This window comes from Camellia sinensis, chromosome 8 (genome assembly GCF_055761805.1).
Source record: "Camellia sinensis isolate YWXY chromosome 8, ASM5576180v1, whole genome shotgun sequence".
Taxonomy (NCBI): Eukaryota; Viridiplantae; Streptophyta; class Magnoliopsida; order Ericales; family Theaceae; genus Camellia; species Camellia sinensis.
In genome coordinates this window covers 80,603,642-80,625,509 of record NC_138968.1, presented here as the reverse complement: position 1 = coordinate 80,625,509, position 21,868 = coordinate 80,603,642, and the positions used below count along the sequence as shown (strand labels likewise).

Below are 21,868 nucleotides of genomic sequence, written 5' to 3'. Positions count from 1 at the left end.
TGCTTGCTCGCCCATTATCTTCTTTCCCCTAGTGGTAGCGAAGTTAGCATCCGACTAATTGAAGTGGTTCAGCGCCAAGGAGGGTCGGAGCCGTATAGGCCTGGCACTGGCCGAAACCTTAATGGGTTTGGATACTTTCCATAGGCGAGAGACTTCTCAGTTTGCAGGGAGTTCACTACTTCTCCAGGTATTGTTTCCCATCCTTTCTCATTTATGATTTCCCACTTCACTTTGGCACTTACTCTCTATTTTCTCTCAAAGCCCTTTCCTTACTTTTTCTCTCAACGCATATCTCTTTATTCTTTAATCTCTCTTATTTTTATCCCTCCCCAAGTGTGGTTGATGGATAAGCTGAAAATGGTGGACCCTTGCCCCGAGTATTTGGCTAGATCCTACTTCTTTAACACACAGCTGGTGAGCTTCCCTACCGAAGGGTTGTGGTGCAACTGGATGTGCAGCAGATCCAAGACTAACATCGCTTGGCGATGCCCCTGGCTTAACTTGTTTGAGATGAGCTACAGCATGTCTCGCCGGCCAAGTATACAGTTGATTGGCCTTACACAAGTTTGGACGTGATCAAACTCGTCCAGACGAGGGGGTTGAATACCTTGCTTCATTCCTAGTATGTGCTTTGCACTTAGTTCGATACCTCGCTGCTTAGAGGATGAGAGAGCTTTTGGCCCCTGCTGCCAACTTCAGTTATGCCCTTTCTGGCGAGTCCTTGGCTTGGCTTGAGAAAGAGACATAGGTTGGGCCATCCTTAGCAGTAGAGATTTCTGCAAATGCGGGCAAGAGGCAAAGGACCACTACCTAAGTTCAGTGACGAAATTTTTTGTCACCAATAAAACAACATTTTGTCGCCAAAAATCCTAGTTTTCGTCACCAAATAGTTATTCAGTACCATATTTATAACTTTAGTTGACGAATAAATTTGTCACACATGTTGATCATTGATGAGGAAATAATTTCATCATAGTAAGATGTAAAGTTGACGATATTTTCCGTCTCCAAAAGTCATACATGGGTGACGAAATATATTTCGTCGCAAATATATATATATACATATATACATGACAAAATTATTAGTCACCAAACAACAAAATCAATGAAAACTTTCATATATAAGCAGCAATAAATTTTGTCACAAAAAATGCTTATTGGAGATGAATAATCACTTTGTCGTAATAACAAATACAAATGACAAAACAAATTCGTCACTAAACTTGTTCCATATTTTATATTTTAATTTTAATTACTATTTCACAAATATCCCTGCTTATATTCCAATAGCCTTTTAATTGTACTAAGAAATCCACTAACTATTATACACCACTCCACAAAAAAATTCACTAAACAATTTATATTATAAATCAAAATATATCCATCAAACAACTTTAATAATAATTCATTAAGTATAACAAAAAAAAAACATCAAAGCAAATCCCAAAATGAACTAAAGTGGAGTCCACAAAAAAAATAACACTTGATATTGATTTGCAACTACAACTAAGTATCAGTTCAAGAAAAAAAAAATTCAACACTTGATCTGGATTTGCAAGTATGCTTCCAAACGTCATCAAAAACCAATCTGCAAAGAAAATAAACAAGAAAAATGTTAACATATTATCAAATTATATTGTATAGACCTCTCTATCCATGTCAATACAAATTGTGTACACAATGAGTCTAGTTTAACAACCAAAAGTTCCTTTGTACATGGCAAGCTCCTATTAATCACATCACTAACTTAGAACAACTCCAACACTGCCTAGCAAAAGTACACAAAAAAGTAAACACATAGTTTTGTCTCTACCTTGGTTAGTGTGTATTTTAACAAGGGTCATGCTAAGTAAGAAGTAACTAATGAATCTATTTTCATTAAATACATTTTGAAACTTGTTAAATCTTAGTTAATAATTAGTGAAACTATTGTGTCTTGCCTCGCTTACACTCTGTTTTACTAGGAAGATAAGAAGATGTGTATTGTTGCTAAGCCTATATTGGTTGTCCTGGTTTTATCCAAAAAATTGATTGACACTCTCTTTTTTCTTTATGTAATTTAATCTCCACTTTTTTCCCCTATGAGATTGGAGTGGGTGTTGGTATAGAAATGTGTACTTTTATTCCTTGAATGCTCCTTTGAAATAAAATATGGCTTTTATGACTTTGAAATTTAAAGAAAGTGGGGAAGTTCCAATGCTATGTGTGCAGTAATTGATTAATAGCCAAATTTGATATTTTCTATGACCAAAGTGCAAAGATGACTTATAATTGCAGCACTTGCGACTAGTGGCATGTTCTTATGTTTTCCAAGGATAAGAGGACCTAATAGATGCAGATTACATGGAATAATATGTATTACGTTAAACTATGTCCTAAACAGAATGGACTTGCTGCATTATGGGATTCATCTTAGTGCCGTAAATATTAGGACAACGTTTCATTGCATTGAGTTGTACTATTATTGTCTATTGAGACAACTGACTTGTTATCTCAGTGTTCTCCTCACAGCTCATGGTCTGTTATGCCCCACATTTCTACCTACAAGTATAGGAAAAGTAAATATTCTTGTTGTCGTCGCTTTTTGTGGCGCTTAGTGTTTAGTGTGTACATTATTGATTTTTTTGCAACACTATTCACATACCGTCCCAGGTCAAGACTGGGAGAACCGGATACCCTAATGAATCTATTTTCATTAAATACATTTTGAAATTTGTTATATCTTAGTTAATAATTAGTGAAACTATTGTGCTTTAACTAGTATATACTAACCAACATGAGAAAAATAAAAACATAAAACAAGTGAAACTTACCAAAATGGCAATCTATGAGTTCATGGGATACCACCTCCTCAAAATTATCCTTTGAAACCTTGCTTCTTAAGAAACTCCATGATGCCTGATGTCATCTCCAAATGCTCCTCAAGCGACTCATTCATCATTCCTACAAATGAGTGATGCACCCTTGGCACAATTTTTTTATCTTTAATAACTTGCATTAATCAAAAAAGTATAATTATCCAAAAAGTAAACAAGTTGAATGCAAATTGATAGTACCTTCCTCTGTAGCTCCTCCACTTTCACATCAATATGAGTTAGATTTGAAGCAGAGCCAGACATAATTTCTTCAAAGTGTAGCACATCCTTCACAAGCCCTCTAAGGAGAAAAAATTAAAAATAATCAAAATAAAAATAATCCAGAATTTATGTCAATGCATCCTCTCCAAAATTAACTATAGGAGAATTTCCAAGGTTTGCATATCCTTCAGATTTAATTTCGACCATTACAACTCTGAAGAATCAGGAAAAGAAATCTTTTACCACCAAATAGTTAGTAGTTGAACAAAGTATCCAAATTCTTCAAGTAACCTAAGATAACAATTGCCTCTAAATTTATATTGGAAGCCAGGTAGAGTGTCTAATTTGGTTGTACTTAAATCTCTTGACACAAATGTCATGTGAGTAGACTACAAACAAAGTACAAAAATTTTACATTTTTTTAAGAAGAAAAAACCCTATAGCACAAACCCTCAAAGTGGGATTTAACGCAAGTGTGACCACTGAGGACCTCGAAGCTTTGGAAAAATATACAAGATTAATGTGGCCCCTACACGATAATTGTTTCTTTATAACAGTAATGGATTTAACAGTATCCATTGCTAACAGTCTTAGTAACAGTATTGACCCCTGCATAAGGATTGTTTTACATTGGGAACAATATTGTTTCTTAGAATCTATTATACAAAACCAAAGAACAAAATAAATGCAGCAAGTAAGCATCACATGTTAGAAAATGACACTGTTCACAATGAATTAGTTTGGTAAATATGCACAAGAGACACAACATGGTTTATGAGGAAAAATATACAAGTGCTAGATCTACTAGTACCTTTTGCAAAGCTTTCTGAACACCAAATTTCTGTGTTGAAATGAACAAATCAAGCAGGACACTGTAGACGCCCCCAAACATCCCGGGGGGAAAATCCCGATTTGTTCATTTGGGCTTACTACAGTTCGGACTCAAATTGTCATGGTTCTTAATCTGAACCAAAGAGTCCAAATCCGACAAATCATTTTGGAAAATAGATTTTTGTAAAGAAGTGCCAAACATGGACTGCTTTGCCAGATACAGAGTCGCCACCTAAATACTTTATTTTGGGGAAATTTAGGAAACCCTGACTCATTTGCCTAAGGCCACGTGTCTGTCATCACCAAAGTTGCCTCGGCTCGGGAACTTGGGTACAATTGGGGAAGGTCAGCTATGAGCACCCCCTCTCGCCCAATCCGAAGATTGGCCTCTACTAACCATGATATCTTGTTTTGAAAACATTATGCGTTCTTATTCCGGTTATTAGCCTAGATTTACTATGCGATGCGCACAGCATAACAATTATAGACTGAGTCGCCTGAATTGGGACAAAGCATTTCATGTTTGTTTTGAAAACGGTTTGCTACTCGCAAGTGGGCTAAAATGCAGGTTTTGCCACCCTCAAGTGGGCTTAGAAAAGATGGTTTTGCCACTGTCTAGTAGGCTTAAAACTCATAGTCAATGCATTATTCCAATTCAGATAACCCAACCTTCACCCATAGGCATTCAGGCAGATATATCACATAAGCATATAGCCTTATGGTGAGCATGCTAATATAGCAACACTCACACGCATGCAAGATGCTAAAGCGTAAGAGCTTACCTAGTACTCCAAGCCAAAACAAAAACTAGTTAGTAATCAAATGCATGATCTTAGTTCATGTTAAGATGGTTAATGCAACACATACAGAATGCAACTAGAATAGGCTCGGCTAATCTAAGAATGGCATGTGAAATGCGACAACTCGATACACGTATTCAAGTTGGAATGGAAATACTATGCAGTTAGTATGATGCGCCGTGCCCGGTGCGTGCATTACGAATGAATGTATGCAAACATGCTATCATAAGTATGCTAATCAAGACATGCCCTAAACTAACCATCGAAAGCTAGTAAATAAAAGGGAAGAAAGACGTGGGGTTGGAAGACATACACACACTCACACATACTTAATACACAATTGCCCTCAATCGGAGGGTCCGAATAAATAATACAGATTTAACTAATTAACTAGCTGACTAACTAATTAATTAATTACAAAACTTCTAATTAATCAACAAATTAATTACAAAAAGAAGGTGGCCGCAACCCCGCCTCGGAATGATGGGATGATGCATGCTCGATTTGCCGCACCCGGAAACCCAGTACCATGCCACTGTTGCCTCTGTTTACACTGCCTTGCTCCTCTGAAAGATATGAAAGTTTCCAGAACTGCTTTGAACTTCCTCCTGAGTGTTTTGGATTTCCACCGGCCAGAACAAAATGCCACCAGCCATAGGAATGGGATTATCGGCCAAATCTTGTGTCATCGGCTGGACAATGATGGCCGGTCGGCACAAAAAGTGGTCAACCGGCCATTTCTTCCTGTAGAGCCCTGTTTTGACAGCAGCAGAGGACAGACAGTGCATGGTACGGAATTTTCAAAGCAATGTGTGCATGGCCACTCTCCCAATCATGCTATAAACTCAAGGGAGTATGGCCCTCGGTACTCGGGCCACCAATCACATACTTCGATGCATGGTGGCCAAAGGCACCAAGTTTGCAACTCAATGTAAATGCATGCAACAAAACAAATGAGTGCTAACGCCCTATCATGTTGAGATCAAGGGGATCGGCGACCGAAGAGTGAGACGTTTTTCATCACTTTAAGTTCGAACACGCCTCATTCCTCATGCTCGGTTTGACACCCCAAACCAAGCAAAAATGCAATGCATGTGTGAGATGTGACTCAAGTATGCACATGAGGCTAAAGTACCAAAGCATGCCAAATGTAATGTGACCTGTAATGCAAGTATGCAATGTGCCAAACATGCGATGCAAACATGATGTGCAACTAGCTAAGCAACAATGCAAACATGCAAAGATGATACAATGCAAACATGAGACCAAAGTAATGCAACATGTCAAAAACATGCAATGGTGGACTTAAACGAAAATGGGAGGCCTCAGGCATGCCCCAAAACAGTGGCCATAGATGATGCATAAGGACACAAATCACGCATGCAAGCATGCACATACCAAGGCCTATCGCCTAAGCATGGAAGGGGCAACTTTCAAGGACACTTAAAGGTGATAAATATGGACATTAAACGCTCATGTTAAACTCTGAAAAGCATGCGAAGGATGAAGCCAAAACATGCTAGGAAATGGATGCGAGATAGAAGGCATTCAAGGCCACAAAAGAGGGCATTACTCAACACCTACCCTAAGCAAACATGGCATGGATTTTTCAAGGTAAAACAAAGTTTTATCATGCACAAATGAGCCCCAAAACCCACTGATATGGAAACCCAAAGCCTCAAACACATAGGCATGCACAATGCTTCATTTCAAGGCACAAAAGGACACCTCTTCAAGGCATGGAAGGAATGATGAATGCAATCATACAAGCATGGATTATGGACTGAAATATGATCTCCAATGATGCCAAATCATGAGAATAAGCTAAGCTAAGCATGCTAGTGACCCACACGCTCAAGGCTTACAAGCCAAAATGCAAAGAGGCTATACCAAACATGGCAAACATGATCAAATCAGTACCCAACAAACCTCAAGCATGATGAAATATGACCAAAAGCTTCATGAAGTCAAGCTAGAACATACAAGCATGGAGGCCTAAATGCATGGTACCCTTCTAGGCAAAATGGAGGAATGCAAGGCAAGTACATTGTGCATGCAGGGGGCCATAAATCCGACCAAACACAGAGATATAATGTGACCATATAACACCCAAAAACCTCTGAAATGGAGCCAAAAACAACTAAGCATGCATGCTACCCTTGTGAGCCAAAAACATGAACAAATGAGACACAAAGGGAGAGGGGTGTCCCTCCCCTATGCAAGACCTCAAAACCTCTTCTTCACCACTAAAATCCAAAGGATTTTCAGTGATGAGAAGGCCAATGCACAAAGGCATTAAAAGCTTAACAAGGAGAGCACAAAAAAGGCCAAACAAGGCCTAAGAGGGGGAGGTCGACCCCCAACACCAAAATGACCTTAATGAAGTGTCTTAAATACAAAAAAAAAAAATAGAACTTTTATATGTTATACATGAAGCTCAAAACAGCATGCAAAGGGGGTTAAAAGCTAGTGCAAGATTGGAGAAAATAAAGCAATAGTGTTACCCTTGAAGAACACTTCAAGAACAGCAAGTCCAGCCGCCTTCTTCTGATCAAAACCAGCTCAAAACTTCAAGAACAAACCCTCAACACCTCCAAAGTCGAAGTATGGTGTAATGCTAGGTGACTTAGTGCAAAACTAAGAACAAAACACACTTTTTGGCTCTCTAACACACACAAATGAAGAGAGAGAGGGAGATATAGAGAGAGAAGGTGTATACATCAGATATATGTGTTTTAGGTCTGGTTTTGTTGAACCCCCTCAAAGGAGAGGGAAGGTCTCCTTATATAGAGCAAGATAGAGGCTTAAGCTTCCAAGAGAAGCTAACAAAAGGGGTCAAGGCTTCTTAAAGAAGCTAAGGCAAAGGGGCCAAGGCTTCCTTAGGAAGCTGAGACAGGTGTCTAAGCTTCTTGAGGAAGCTAAGACAAAGGTCCAAGCTTCCCCAAGAAGCTCGACCAAAAGGTTGCAAAGGGTGCAATTCCTCCATACACGTGTATGGAGGACAGGTCCGTGCACTCCAGCTGGCACAGCTGGCATGCACAATGCCTGAAAAAGGCAAAAAGGTGGTACCGGCTAGAAAAGGAGTCCATTGGCCAAATAAATAGTCGGCCGACCTCACAAAGTACCGACCGGCCATCACCAATGGCCGGTGGCAAGAAGACACGGCCGGTGGCCTCAAGACATGGCCGGTGAGGCGTGGGGATGGCCAACAAGCCATTCTCTACCTCCCAAAGCAAAAACCAACAAGTGTTTGGTCCAACCAAGCACAAGACAACCGAGTTGAGAGATCCTGAGGCAAGGCGCGTAGCCGAGACCTCCGGGAACTCAAAACGAACACGAACATGGATGATCACCGAGTGTTCAAACGGTGACGTCCAAGTCTTGAGGACGGTCAAAAATGGGGTGTCTACAGACACGAATTGCCATGTCCACATCTACTTGAGTAACATGCTATCTGAGGTGCATTCTTGCATGTGCTTTAGACATTTGAATCATTGATTCGATGTGCCTCACTGCAATGGGAACTCCTTGTCCATGCTACAAATCCATAAAAATCAAGGCATACATCATGAGATGACATGTATGAAATCACAAATAGATTGAACCATTGGGAAGAACAAGAAGGAGAATCTAACAAGAGATTCTCTCCATAGTTCAGCATAAACTTGTGTGAGCTTGTTAAGGCCAGCGTCATGCAAACTTGGGAATACATTTAACTTGGCAAAAGTTAAGTTCTTTAGCAAATCTTGAGGGAGTATCTGAGGAGATAAACATAAATCAAGACATTGAAATTCAAGCATTTTCAAAGGAACAAGACCAGATAAGATACCTCTGGTATGGACCTCAGGATCAGTTGGCATGGAAGATGTTTCAATTTTGTCATGTGAATTGCTTATGGACTTCTCATGTATGTTAACACCTTTGGGTTGAGACTTGAAATGACTATCAACTACAAACCTTGCAATCATCTCATCCTTGACTAGGTCCACCACATCCTGGAACAAACAATATTTCCTTCCCTATTAGACGTGTCTCATGGAGTTGCAGAATAAATTTATTAGATGAGAAAAATAACCTTAACAACACAAAGGATATCAAAACGTGAAATGATTGGATATGTCGATTCAACATTCTGTGAGAAAGTCTTTGAGGAATCATATCTAGAGGGGGAAAACAAGAGAGAGAAAAGAAGAAAGAAAAGAATTTCCATTAGATCCATGAGTAAGCATATAAAAAAGAAAAAAGAAAAGACAACAAAACAGAAGGCAGAAAATACAGCAATGGGCAACATTACAAGGTTGGCAGAACAGGATCCCATGTCTAATCAAGCAAATCTTTCATAAAGTACAGAGAAGTGGGATCAATTTATGAATGGCAGGAATGAAATTGGGAAGAGATATAGCTACCATCCAATCTCTCTCTCTCTCTCTCTCTCTCTCTCTCTATGCAATAAGTTGGCATTTGCTAGCATGATCTTCATTAAACAAGCCTAAATACTAAGCCATAAAGGATATTGACAACCTTATAATAACTCTTGCCTCATCAAATTAAATTTATTATCTTGCGTATTTTTCATACCTTCCACCAACAAGATTTACAGCAGGAATAACAGAGCACCGAGCCTAGAGAGAAGTGCTAATACTCTGCTGCTCCATTGCTTCATGGATACTTACCCTGATCAAAAGTTAACATTTCCAAAATCATCTAAAAATGTTTTAGAAGACTAAATACATGGGCACAGGCATATGCATTTACTTACCTGTCCTGTTCATTCGTCTTGTCAAACTCATCAATAAGGCATATCCCTTTATCGGCAAGTACAAGGGCCCCTCCTTCAAGTGCCCACTCTCGTGTGACTGGGTCCTTGTGTACTGCCGCTGCTAGCTCTATAGCAGAAGCTCCTTTCCCAGTTGTATAAATAGCCATATGGCCAGTTTTTGAACATACCTTAGAAGAAAATATCAAACAAATGAAAGCCTGAGAAGTGAACACCATTAAAGAATTAAGACACTTCATATATGAACTAGGGTATCTCTTACTTGAGAAACTAAGATTTTGCTGTACCTGGGTCACCTAGCAAGAGCACATTTATGTCTCCTCGCAACCGATGTTTCCCTTGAACATTTTTCTCTTGACCTCCAAACATTGCAAGAGCTATTGCATTTTTTATGTCATCGTGTGTAGACACCCTATTTTTGACCATCCTCAAGACTTGGTTGTGTTTGTAGGTACATCCAGCCACAAGTTCGATTGCTCGTTAAGTGCTCGACTTTCACAACGGAACGTCATAGGTTTGAGCTTTCCAAACCCTGTATCCTTTCTGCCCCATTTTTGGACCATGTGTTGGTCTATCCAGCATAATTCTCTTGGTGCACTGCCGGCCATCCTATGTTACTGTCGGCCATGCCTTTGTTACTGCTAGCAATTGATGAGGCCTATCGGCCATCGATGAGCCACTACCGGCCACCACTGATGGCCGGAAGACCCCTTGTCTCAGCAGGTTTCACGCCAAATCTTTTAAGCCAGCTGGTTTTCACTCCTCTCCCGTGTATGGAGGGATGAAACTCTTGCCAAGCTTGTTTAACAAGCTTTTTCTTGCATTCTTCTATATAAGGAGAGGCCCTTCCTCTCTATCAGAGGTTCAAAAAATTTTGGAGAAGTTGTATCTCTCTCTCTCTCTATATTTCTCACTCTCTCTCTCTCTCTCTCTATTGTGTTTGTTTATGCTCTAAAGTCCATTTTTCTTGCACTTTTGCACTACAACACATAGTGATACACCGCCATCTTTGAGCTGAGGTTCTTGGGAGGGTTACTTGAGCTCTGAAACTTGGTTTCTAGCCTCTGAGGTTGCTGGTTTCGAAGTTGATCTTCAAGGGTGAGTATATTCCCCATTTAAGCCTTTGTTTGTATCTCATTTTGGCCATCCTTGCATATTGTTTTAGGCCTTGATTTCAACTGAAAAAGTTTTTGTTTTTAAGTGATTTCGATGATTGTTTAAGGTCTTTTTGGTGTTAGGGGTGTATAACCCTCTTGTATGCCTTGTTTGGCCTTGTTTTGTGCCATGCTTTAAGGCCTTTGGAATAGTATTGGTTTGGCCTTTTAGCCACTGAAATCTAGTGGATTTTCAGTGGTATGTGGTTTTGAGGCTTCAAATCAGAGGGGGGTGACCCCCTCTCTTTTTGTTTTCTTTGCTTGAGTTATTGGCCTATCAAAGGAGCATGTATCCCTATACTTTTAAGGCCTAGTTCAGGCACTTTTTTGTGACTTTTAGGGCCTGCCTTAACTCTTTCCATGGCTGGTTTGGTCACCTTGTGCATGCATCTTATATGTGTAGTGTAATCCCATTTGTGGTTCATCAAAGTAGCATGTCTTGCTAGCACGTATTGGCCCATTTCAGTGGGTTTTTTATCATCATTTGACATGTCATGACTCTGTATAAAGTTGGTTTGGTAGTCTCTTCAGTGGCTCATGTACTTGTAGAACAAATCTTGCTTACTAGCTTTGTGTGCATGATGTTTTGACTCATCATTCTAGCATATTTTGGCTATGCTCCAGCATGATTTTATTCATATTTTGGGCTGTTCTATGACTTTTTTGGGCTGCCATGGTCACATCACTCATGTTTTGTATAGCTATAGTGTAAATGCTTTGACTAGTCTTGAGCTTTGAGGCCCCTACCATGCTATACTTGTGATATTTGCATGCTTTGGCATCATTTGAAATGTTATTTCAGTGCATGTTTCATAGTCAAACACTTGCCTTTTTCATGCTTTCAATGCCTTGAAGAGTTGGTGTTTTATGCCTCATGAATGGATCATTGTGCATGCCTCTATGCTTAACTCCTTATGATGCCATCTCAGTGGGTTTTTGGGCTTGTTTTATCATGCCATAACTCTGCTTTCTGTTGGTTAAGTCATGCAATGTTTGGTTGTAATAGATGTAGTGCAATGCCCCTTGTTGGCCTTACTTACACCATGCTTTATGCTTTCCATTTTGACTTATTTTAGCCTTGGTCTATGCATGCTTTAGATTCATTTTGGCATGATCTAGGACTGTTTTGGTTGTCCTTGGCCCTTTAGGGTTTGATTCATGTGTCCTTGGCTTGAGGCCCTTTGCTAGTTTCGTGCTTTGAACATCCTAGCATGCTATGCTTACATTGTTTAGTGGGTTTGGCATCCATTTACATGATATTTCAGAGTTTACCTCATTGCCATCTTATGATGATTATCACTCTTTGCTCATGTTTGAGAGTTGTGTCTTTATGCTTTAATTCTTGGGCTAATGCATTGTGCATGCATACTTTGCTTTTGTGCCCTCATTCCAACACTTTTGGCCACTGATTTGGGCATATCTGAGATCTGTCCGTTTCGGTTTAAGTCCATTGAGCATGGTTGATTACATGTTGTTTGCATGCTTGCATTACATCGCATTGTCTATGCCTTATACTTCGCATTGTGTATGCTTAGGTTACATTGCATTGAGTATGCCATCGTTTGCATTGAGCATGCCATCATTTGCATTGTGTATACTTAGTTGTTGCATGCATTAGCATTGTGCATGCCATTAGCCTTGTTAGGTTGTTCATATTGCATTACATGTTTGCATGCTTGAGTCGCATTATGTATGCCATGCTTGTATTCCATTGTTGTTTGGATTAAGTGTTAATCCGAGCACGAGAAACAAGGGACGTTTCATACTTCAAGTGATGAAACGTGTCTCAATTCTCGATCGCCGACACTCTTGATTATCCATGATAAAGTTCTAGGCATTTATATGTTTATTTGTGCATTCATTTTACATTGAATTGCACAAGTTGGATCTTTCGCCATCATGCATCGGGATGTGTGATTGATGGTCATGGATCCGACTATGCCTCTCCCTTGATTTTTAAGGTGATATGGAGTGGAATAGTGCATACATACCCTTGGGAGACCCTCCCTTTTCTCTATTTTGTGCTCTGCTGCAGCTTGGTGTCACAGCACACCAGTGCCGGCAGTGCCTTGCAGACGGCCAACAGTAATTCATTCTTGGCCGGCAGTGCCCACTCTTGGTCGGCAGAGGGGTCGGCAGTGGCTCCCCATGGCCGGCAGGCCACTGGTTCACTCCTTAGCATGGTTTTGGTAAGATCCAGCAGCTAGTTCTCAAGGACACCCTGCAAACAGAGCCTCTAAAGGGCAACCGGAGAGCTTTTCGGGGCGGCAACCAAGCATGCATCCTCTTCTCCTCCAACCAGAGCTGGAACACTGTTTTCCTTACTTGCTAATTAGCATTTGGTTTTTGTAATTTAATTAGTTAATTTGTTAATTAATTAAGTTTTATAATAATTAGTTGTAGCTAGTTATTCATTCGGTTATGTAATAATTAATTAGCTTGTTAGTTAGTTAATTAGTTGGTCTGTATTATTCATTCGGACCCTCCGTCGAGAGGGCATATTGTTGTAATAAGTGTGCGTGCGTGTGTGCATGTCTTCCATCCCCACATCTTTTTCCCTTTCACTTACCTGCTTTTCATGGTTAGTTTAGGGTCATTTTTAATTAGCATACTTATGCTTGCATGTTTGCATCCATTCATCTTTCTTGCATGCACCGAGCTCGGCGCATCATACTAACTGCATTGTATTTCAATTCCAAGTTGAATACATGTCATCAAATGTTGCATCTCATATGCCATCTTAGAATAGTCGAGCCTATTTCTAGTCGCATTTTGCATGTGTTGCATTAGCCATCTTAACATAAACTAGGATCATGCATTGATTACTAACTAGTTCTTTGTTTTGGCTCGGAATACCCTGTGAGTGTTTTCGCTTTAGCGTACTGCATGTGTGTTATTGCTTCCCATGAGGCAATTTGCTTATTTGATAAACTGCCTAAATGCCTGTGGGTGAAGGTTGGATTACTTGAATTGGAACAGTTCATCAAATCCTCGTTTTAGCGCACTTGTGAGTAGCAAACTTCAAACCATTTTCAAACAACCGTTTTCCAAAACAAACAAATATGCAATGTTTTGTTCCAACTTAGGCGATCTAGTCTATACTTGTATGTTGTGCGCATCACATAGTAATTCTAGGTTAATACATCGGAATAAGAATGCATGTGTTTTCAAAAACAAGATATCATGTTAGTGAAGGCCGATCTTTGATCGGGCGAGTGGGGGTGCTCATTGCATGACCTTCCCCACTCGTACCCAAGTTCCTGAGCCGAGGCAACTTTGGTGATGACGGGCACGTGCCCTTAGGCACGAGTCAAGGTTTCCTAAATTCCCCCAAAATAAAATATTTAGGCGGCGACTCTGTATCTGGCAAAGCAATCCATGTTTGGCACTTCTTTACAAAAATCAGTTTTCCAAAACGATTTTCCGGATTTGGACTCTTTGGTGATTTATCGGTCTTGCATTACACTTTGCGAGACCAGATTCAGAACCGTGACATTGAGTCCGAACTGTAGCAGTAAGCTCGAAAAGAAACGAGATTCGTCCCCCCCTCACGAGCGCGGATGTCGGATAGTTCCCGGGAGCACGTCTACATCGTGGCCATAGATTGATGGAGCAATTGACTTGATAATCTGAGATATAGTTACAAAAACAATTTACTGAAAATTTATATCTAAAGTTTTATAGATCTAATAATTTAGAAAAAATTACTCAAAATAGATATCATTGCAATACAACAATGACATGGTCTTAGAAGATATTCACTAAGATACCTTTTCTTCAATATTTGGATCCTTAGCCAACTTCTCAATTTCTTCTTTGGCCTCCTTTGTAAGCTTGTACGCTGAAAATAGGTCTTGCTTCTTCATGACGTAGTTTGCCTCAACTACTGTGGAAAATACCGGAAATCCATTCTTTGTGTTTAATGACAAGTCAAAATTGTTCATGTAAATTCCAGTGACCTGAAAATAATAGACAGAGTAAGGGACCAAATCAAGAAGAAAAAAATCACAGATCCAAAGAAATTGGAGAAATAATCAATATTACTTTATATATCAAATGAAGTCATTTTTAGTCAAATCTGAGTAACAAAAGCATTACAAGAAAAATGCAGAATGAAGATTAATTAAAAATCTGCATCTATGGGATGTGTTCTACTCTTAAATGGAACACATTATAATTAAAAATCTACATCGATGAAAAATCTACATCTATTGACGAAAATAAATTCCGTCACCTATTATTTTTATTTCTTTATTATCTGTGACCAAATTTGTAATTCCTCATGGATTATTCTTATTTAGTGATGAAATTTGTTTTCTTCACTAATTTTCGTTTCCATATATATATATATATATATATTCACAATAAAAAGATTTACAAGAGAAATTTAGGGGGAGGGGGGAAAGAAGCACAACAAACCAACCAATACACTAACGAACAATTCCATCAAATCACATAACAAACACTAAAGATAATAACTTCAACAAAGCACATATCTAACAGAGTTGTTAATCTTCATAATTGATATCCAACAACAACAACAACTAACAATCATAAACCACCTAAACAAATAGATATCCAGAGAGCAAGAACGATTCAAACTTGCTTGTGATAGACATAGACATAAGTAACGCCACACTTTTACCACAATAGTGACAGTCAAAGAGAAAGTTCCAGCACCCACACAAGATAAAATCTGTCTTCTTCTTCAAAGAACATAATGAAACCAGAGCAAAATTCAACTCTCTCTCTCTCTCTCTCTCTCTCTCTTTCTCTCTCTCTCTCTCTCTCGGTTCTCTTCCTCAAATCTTCATCATTTTCTTTCATTTTCGTTTCATTGTACTCACAAGATCAATGTCTTTCACTTTCTTAACTCAAATAAAGTAAACCCACATATATTTAAGAAAAATCTATTCAAATAAAATAGCAAATTTTTTTCTTCCAGAATTTTTTTTTTCAAATATTTGTTCATTATGAGGAAATGAAGCACAAATCACCATAATCGAATCCCTATATATAAATCTAAACCCTGAGCAGAGCATTAATGGCTAACAATTAACTACCAACAAAAACCCAAATGATAAATCAAACCTTTTAAATCGCTCAATAAAGAAAACAATTCCAATTTATTTACCAAATCAACAATTAGGCCAGATTATAAGCTAAAAAAATTGTGAATATTGAAAACCCATAAAATCAAAAATGTTTGAAAACAACACTAGTTGTACCCATTTGTTTTACTCAGATTGCATTGCCAAACATGTCGCAGTGAAAATTCAAGAGAATATATTGATGGTGAAATGTCTAGAATTGAATTGTGAAGGGGTTTTGGAAGCTCGAGTCCTATTGTCTCATTATATCCAAATTAGTGTTTGATCGGTAGGAAAATGTGTTGTGTGAATCGATCATTCTTGCTTCTTAGAAATTTTAGTGTCTTTTTAAGGACTGCTCGGCTGTGTTGGTTGATGATGGTGAGGTTGTAACTGTCAGAGTGCCCTAATTGTAACTCAATTAAATCGATGCAATACAAGAAAAAAAATAGAGATAAAAGTACATGGGTTTGATGCTGAGAGTGGATCCCTGTTTATACAAGAAGGGCATAGGCATTGAAGGTGGAGTAACGAGGGCAAAGAGCAATAGAGAGGTATTACGTACATCTGGTTTGATAGAGAGAGAGAGAGAGAGAGAGAGAGAGAGAGAGAGAGTTGATTAATAGAAAGTAGGCAAAACAAAAATTAAAACCCTATTTTGAGAGAGAGATGATAAACATAAAAGGAGTAAAAAAAATTAATACCCTTTTTTTTTTCATTATTGCACAATACATCAAAATTTTCTCACCAAAATTATTGACAACACTATTTCCTCACCAAAAGATCTTAAAAATATTAAAAATTACTGGTGACGAAAATATATTTCTCACAAATAATTTTATAATTAGTGACAAAATTTTTCTCATCAAAAGTCCCAAAATTTTGGCGCCACCAAAAAAAATTAGCTGGAAAATTTTTGGTGACGAAACTTAATTTTTCCTCACCTAAAAGGAAATATTTATTGACAAAAATAAATTTCTTCACCTATTATTTTTATTTGTTTATTATATGTGACAATTTATAAATTCTTCATGAGTCATTCTTATTTAGTGACAAAATTTATTTTCTTCACTAGTTTTCGTCACCATAGGTTACTTTTGTTGTAGTGAAGCAACTTTGATTTAGCCTGAGAGTTGGAGGGTGTACTTGGGTTGAAATCATGTAATTAAAGTTGTGAGTACTGAAAATTTTCCTTTTAATGAATGGTCCATGTTGCTAAAAGTAAAATTTTGAGCAATCAACTTCATTAAAACCCTTCAAAACAAATTTCGCAAACAGACACTACCTGACACGCATGGAATCAATCCTCAAGACATACAGCCCTGAATCAAAAGGATCATAACTGCCCACAACTGCATTCACCTTGCTTCATCTTGCAACTGGACCCTTCTACCAAATGGAGGTAAAACAAACAAATCAACCGATGGTGAGAAGGGCCAAGTAACAATGGATAGGACAGTTGAGTTGAAAATGATTATGGCCGAACTTCGAGACCAAGTTGCCTACGTATCCCAAAGATGGAAATCAGGCCTTACGTAGTTCGATTAAGGTTTACTCAGGTATTAACTCTCTCATTTTGTGCTTTGACTTTTGCCAAAGTTGCCCTTTCGGGTTTTCAACCTTGTGAGCTCTATTTTTCTTTATTTCCAATTTTTTATGCGCTAACTTTTGCCTAAGTCGCCCTTCTGGGTTTTCGGCCTAGCGAGCCTCTCAAGGATAGTATTTCTTTAACTTGTCCATATTGATCGGTTGCAAGAACTCCAAGCCATCTAAATCTATGAGGATGATTGCTTCTCCTGACCAGACAGATTTGATGATGTAAGGACCAGTCTAATTGGGTTGGAACTTGCTCCTAGGGTCATGGATGGGAGCTCGGTTGTCTTTGAGCACCACATCTCCTTCTTTGAGATTTCTGGATTTGACTTTCTTGTTGAAGGCCCTAGCAATCATGCACTAATACCCCTGAATATGATACAATGCATTCACCCTCCTCTCATCAAACAACATCAACTCTTTGAATCTATTCTACTGCCAATCTGCATCTGCCATCTGACACTTGGCCATAATTCTCAGTGACGGTATTTCGATCTCGATCGGCAAAAGAGCTTCCATCCCATATGTGAGACCCTTAAATTTGGTAAATTCTAGTAAGACCCTTACTTTTGAGTTATTATAATAAAACCCTTAGTTCCCTATTTATTCGCCAAATTAACCCTAGAACTGAAACGTATCACGGATGAAACCGTACAAAACCTAATTGATCTCGTTAACTTGGAAATCATTTCTAACACTCTAGTATTAATTATTTAACTCTCCAATTTTAGATTAGTACCTTAAAACCCTAATTTTCAATTTTTATCATTTTCATTCGGTTGTGTGTCCTTTAATTCAAAGCAAGATCATTCGAACCAAATTATTTTTCCTAACATTATTTTAATTAATACTACACTTGAAATAGATATTCTAATCAATTCCAAACCCAAACATTTTATTTTAATTGCATCTTGAGCCCAAATCATTCTTTATACATATAAAAGCACACCCCCAATATTATAATCTTTTTTTAAAATATCTACAATACGTATATATATAAATAAATGAGAAAAGACGGTCAAATCTATATCACATGGCCAGCCACCCTAGCATATACACTTGTAGTGTACTTTTGAAAACAACATTGCATAATTCATGGAGGAAAATTTGACCTTGGTACCATAATTCAAGGAAAGTTGTCTTGTACTTGTAACTATCTTGGTTCTACTTAAGCCCAACCCTAACTAGATCATGCCTTAATACATGATTAGGCTTCCTAATGATCCCTCATTCCATTGCATTCCAACTAAATACATCTCAATATCATTCCATTCCAACCAATGGGCATTTTGAACCTTTTGCACCAATTTTATTATAAAAACACCACCACCCTCCACATGTTACACTCTCATACACTCACACACCTACACATTCAGTTGAGAGAAAGAAAGAAGAGGAAGAGAGTGAACTTTGGTAGTGGAGGAGAGGAAAAGAGGAGAAAATTGTGCAAACATTTCACTAGGCAATCAAATAAGCCACAACACAACTCTCTCTTATTTTCCCTTTCAAATACATGCTCTTAGAAGTTTTAAACATTCGTTTCAGATGTGTTTTGATGGTATTCTTGTGTTAAAAATGAAAGGAGTTGAGCCTTGATTCTACCCTTCTTGTATTTCTCTTATTCAGTATAAGACTATCTTTTTCTATATCCATCTCTCAAAATTTCCAAAGGCACACCTGCACCTTAAATTTCTGAGTTTAATACATATTATTTATCATGTTTTCATCACAAGAGAAGTGTAAAATTTCCCCTAGTTGACCTCTTTTCTCACCAACTTTCTTATTTCAAGAACTGTGCCAGAAAAATCTATTTTATAGCCAACTTGCGAAAATTCTATAAAAATGAATAAAAATATTCTGGACCTTAATTTTATGTCAAAATATTCCTTAAGGAGCTATATTTAAATTAAAATTGGTTTCATTGGAAAAAAAGTGAGCGGTTTGAAAGAAAATTCAATTTTCGTAACGGTCGACGAATCTGGACAACGCCGGAGCATTTCTTAATTAACTAAAAATCTAAAAAGGCTATCACATTTCCGAAAAATGTTCTGAAAACTAGATTAAATTATCTACAAACCATAGGAAGGCCAAGTTCGGGAAAAATCTGAAATAGCCCTTTTGATTTTAATCTTTAAATGGTACTGAATCTGAAAATTTAGGTTTGCATGGGTGTTTTATGCTCTTGTGTACATGAATATGCTTATTAGTTTATGATCATGTTTTGGTATAATATTGCATGTGCTATGGTTATGTTCCTTATCTTCTTCATTTTAATGATGCTCATGCTTATGTAGATATTACTATCTTGTTGTGTTTGTTCTAACTTGACTTAAAACATTGATCCAAACGGAAAACTTAATTGAGATGGTATTGGGTTTTCGATCACTTGAATAATAAAGAGACGATAATGTGTTATGTATGGATTGATGGGATGTGCTCCCTAATTGAAGGTTAAGTCTTGCACAAGAGGTTGTCGCGTAAACCCTAAAATGGAACGGACGTATTCGGACTCTTTGCGATGCTTTGATTGGTGAGATAAGATTGGGTCCGGATGGGACATTCAGGAGGATAAAAAATATTATAAGGATAAGGTTGGATTCAGGAGATAAAAACCTTTTTCTTTTTGCCGTTCCTTTTGAGGCCCTACAGTTGGCGCTACGCGGTATATAACTGTTGGTAGGCATCGGAGGTAAGTTCTGCAACAAAGCAGCAAAAGGGGGAGTTTCGAATAGTCCAGTGTCCAATTCTTGTGGTTGGGAGGATGAAATCTCTTTGGGGGATTTCTAGAATATTAACCACTAACATTATAACCTTGTTATCTATTTGAATGACATGTTCCTTTCCTCTATTATTGAAATTGTTGTTGTTGACTTGAATATCATGCTTCACTACTTGCTTGCTATAAATATGATGGTGTATTGGACTAGAAAAAAGGGACAGGGTGTGTGTGCGTCTACTAGGCATTCAAAACTCATGGTGTTTCATGCCAAGTATTGAAGACTATTAGACCGATCGAAGGCAAAGCCGAAGCATTTGAAGATGTACAGCTACCCTAGGAGGATTAGAAACTAGTTTGTAAATGTGTGTTTGAGATTATAAGTGAGAGATCCAATGTTGTATTTAAGACTTGATTTTGTAATTATTATATAGCTGTACATATCTTTTATATTACCTATTCCTAATTGTCTCGTCGACTTATGTAGACTTTGTGTTAATATCTTGTTAAGATCTGTCAAAGGGGTAGCTTTGCTATCTAAGGTGGTTGGACTTTGAAGGGAGGCTATATTGACTCCCCTGACCTTCTTAGGATCTTGCTTGGTTATTATCCAAAGGACTCGTTAGTGATGTTTTCTACTCCTGTAACCTTAGATAAACCCTGTATTTAATTGTTAACATATTCTCTGATGTTCCCGATTTTGGGGGCATCACACCATATACCAACAAGTAAAGGGTTGCCCCTGTAGATGTTCGAATTGACATTCCATAACCCCAGAGTGCAAAAAGCAGTTTATCTGGCCAATCCTTGTAGGCTTCCACAATCTTTCGTAGGATGTTTTTGACATTCTTGTTTGCGGCTTCAACAGCTCCATTGGTCTATGGTCTATATGTTGATGACTTGTGAAAAGCCACGTTGTATTTCTCAAGCAAATCCACCACCTCCTTCTTGAAGTGTGAGTCGTTGTCCGATATGATCTTATTTGGCACCCCGTACGTGCAGATGATGTTATTCTTGATGAACTTGGCCACATGTGACGCTTTCAACACAGAATACGACTGCGCCAACACCCACTTGGTAAAATAGTCGATCGCCACTAAAATGAACTTGTGCCCATTTGAGCCCTTTGGCGAGACCTCTCCAATGACGTCGATTCCCCAGATTGAGAAAGACCATGGTGAAGTCATGTTGTAGAGCTTTGAAGGCGGGATATTCATGCAGTTGGCATGGATTTGACATTAGTGGCATCGCCGAACAAAGTTGATAAAATCATCCTCCATGGTTAACCAATAGTAACCTTGCCTGAGGATTTTCCTGACCAACATGACACCATTCATGTGTGCTCCACACTCTCCTCTGTGGATGGCCTCCATGAGACATTTCGACTCTTCTTCTTCGACACAAAGCTTATGTATTCCCAGATGCCCTCTTTTGTACAACTTACCTCCGCATATTGTGAACTGAACGGCCAAACGCTGTATTTCCCGTTTATCGTTGGCATTTGCCCTTGGTGGATACACATCCTTCTCCAAAAAGTTCCAAATGTCATGATACCAGGGGTTCTTGTCATGAACTTCGTCTATCATGGCTATTGTCTCATAAGCAGGTGCATACTTCTATTCAATGATAATTGGACACATCTTAGCCCCGAGCGATATGTCTACCATGGAGGATAGAGCTGCTAGCACATCAACAAACCGATTTTTCTCCCTTAATAAGTGCGTAAATGTCAGTTTTTCAAATCTTGGAATCAGAATGTCCAGGGTCTAATGATAAACTTTCATTTTCTCTTCTTTGACCTTCCAAACCCCGTTGGCTTAAGAAACAACT

The 21,868-nt window shown here is 38.4% G+C and overlaps 1 pseudogene; it reads right to left on the bottom strand.

Moving 5' to 3' along the window:
• Positions 1-1,747: 1,747 nt before the first annotated feature.
• On the bottom strand, positions 1,748-21,624 carry LOC114293910 (DNA replication licensing factor MCM2-like; annotated as a pseudogene).
• Positions 21,625-21,868: the final 244 nt, after the last annotated feature.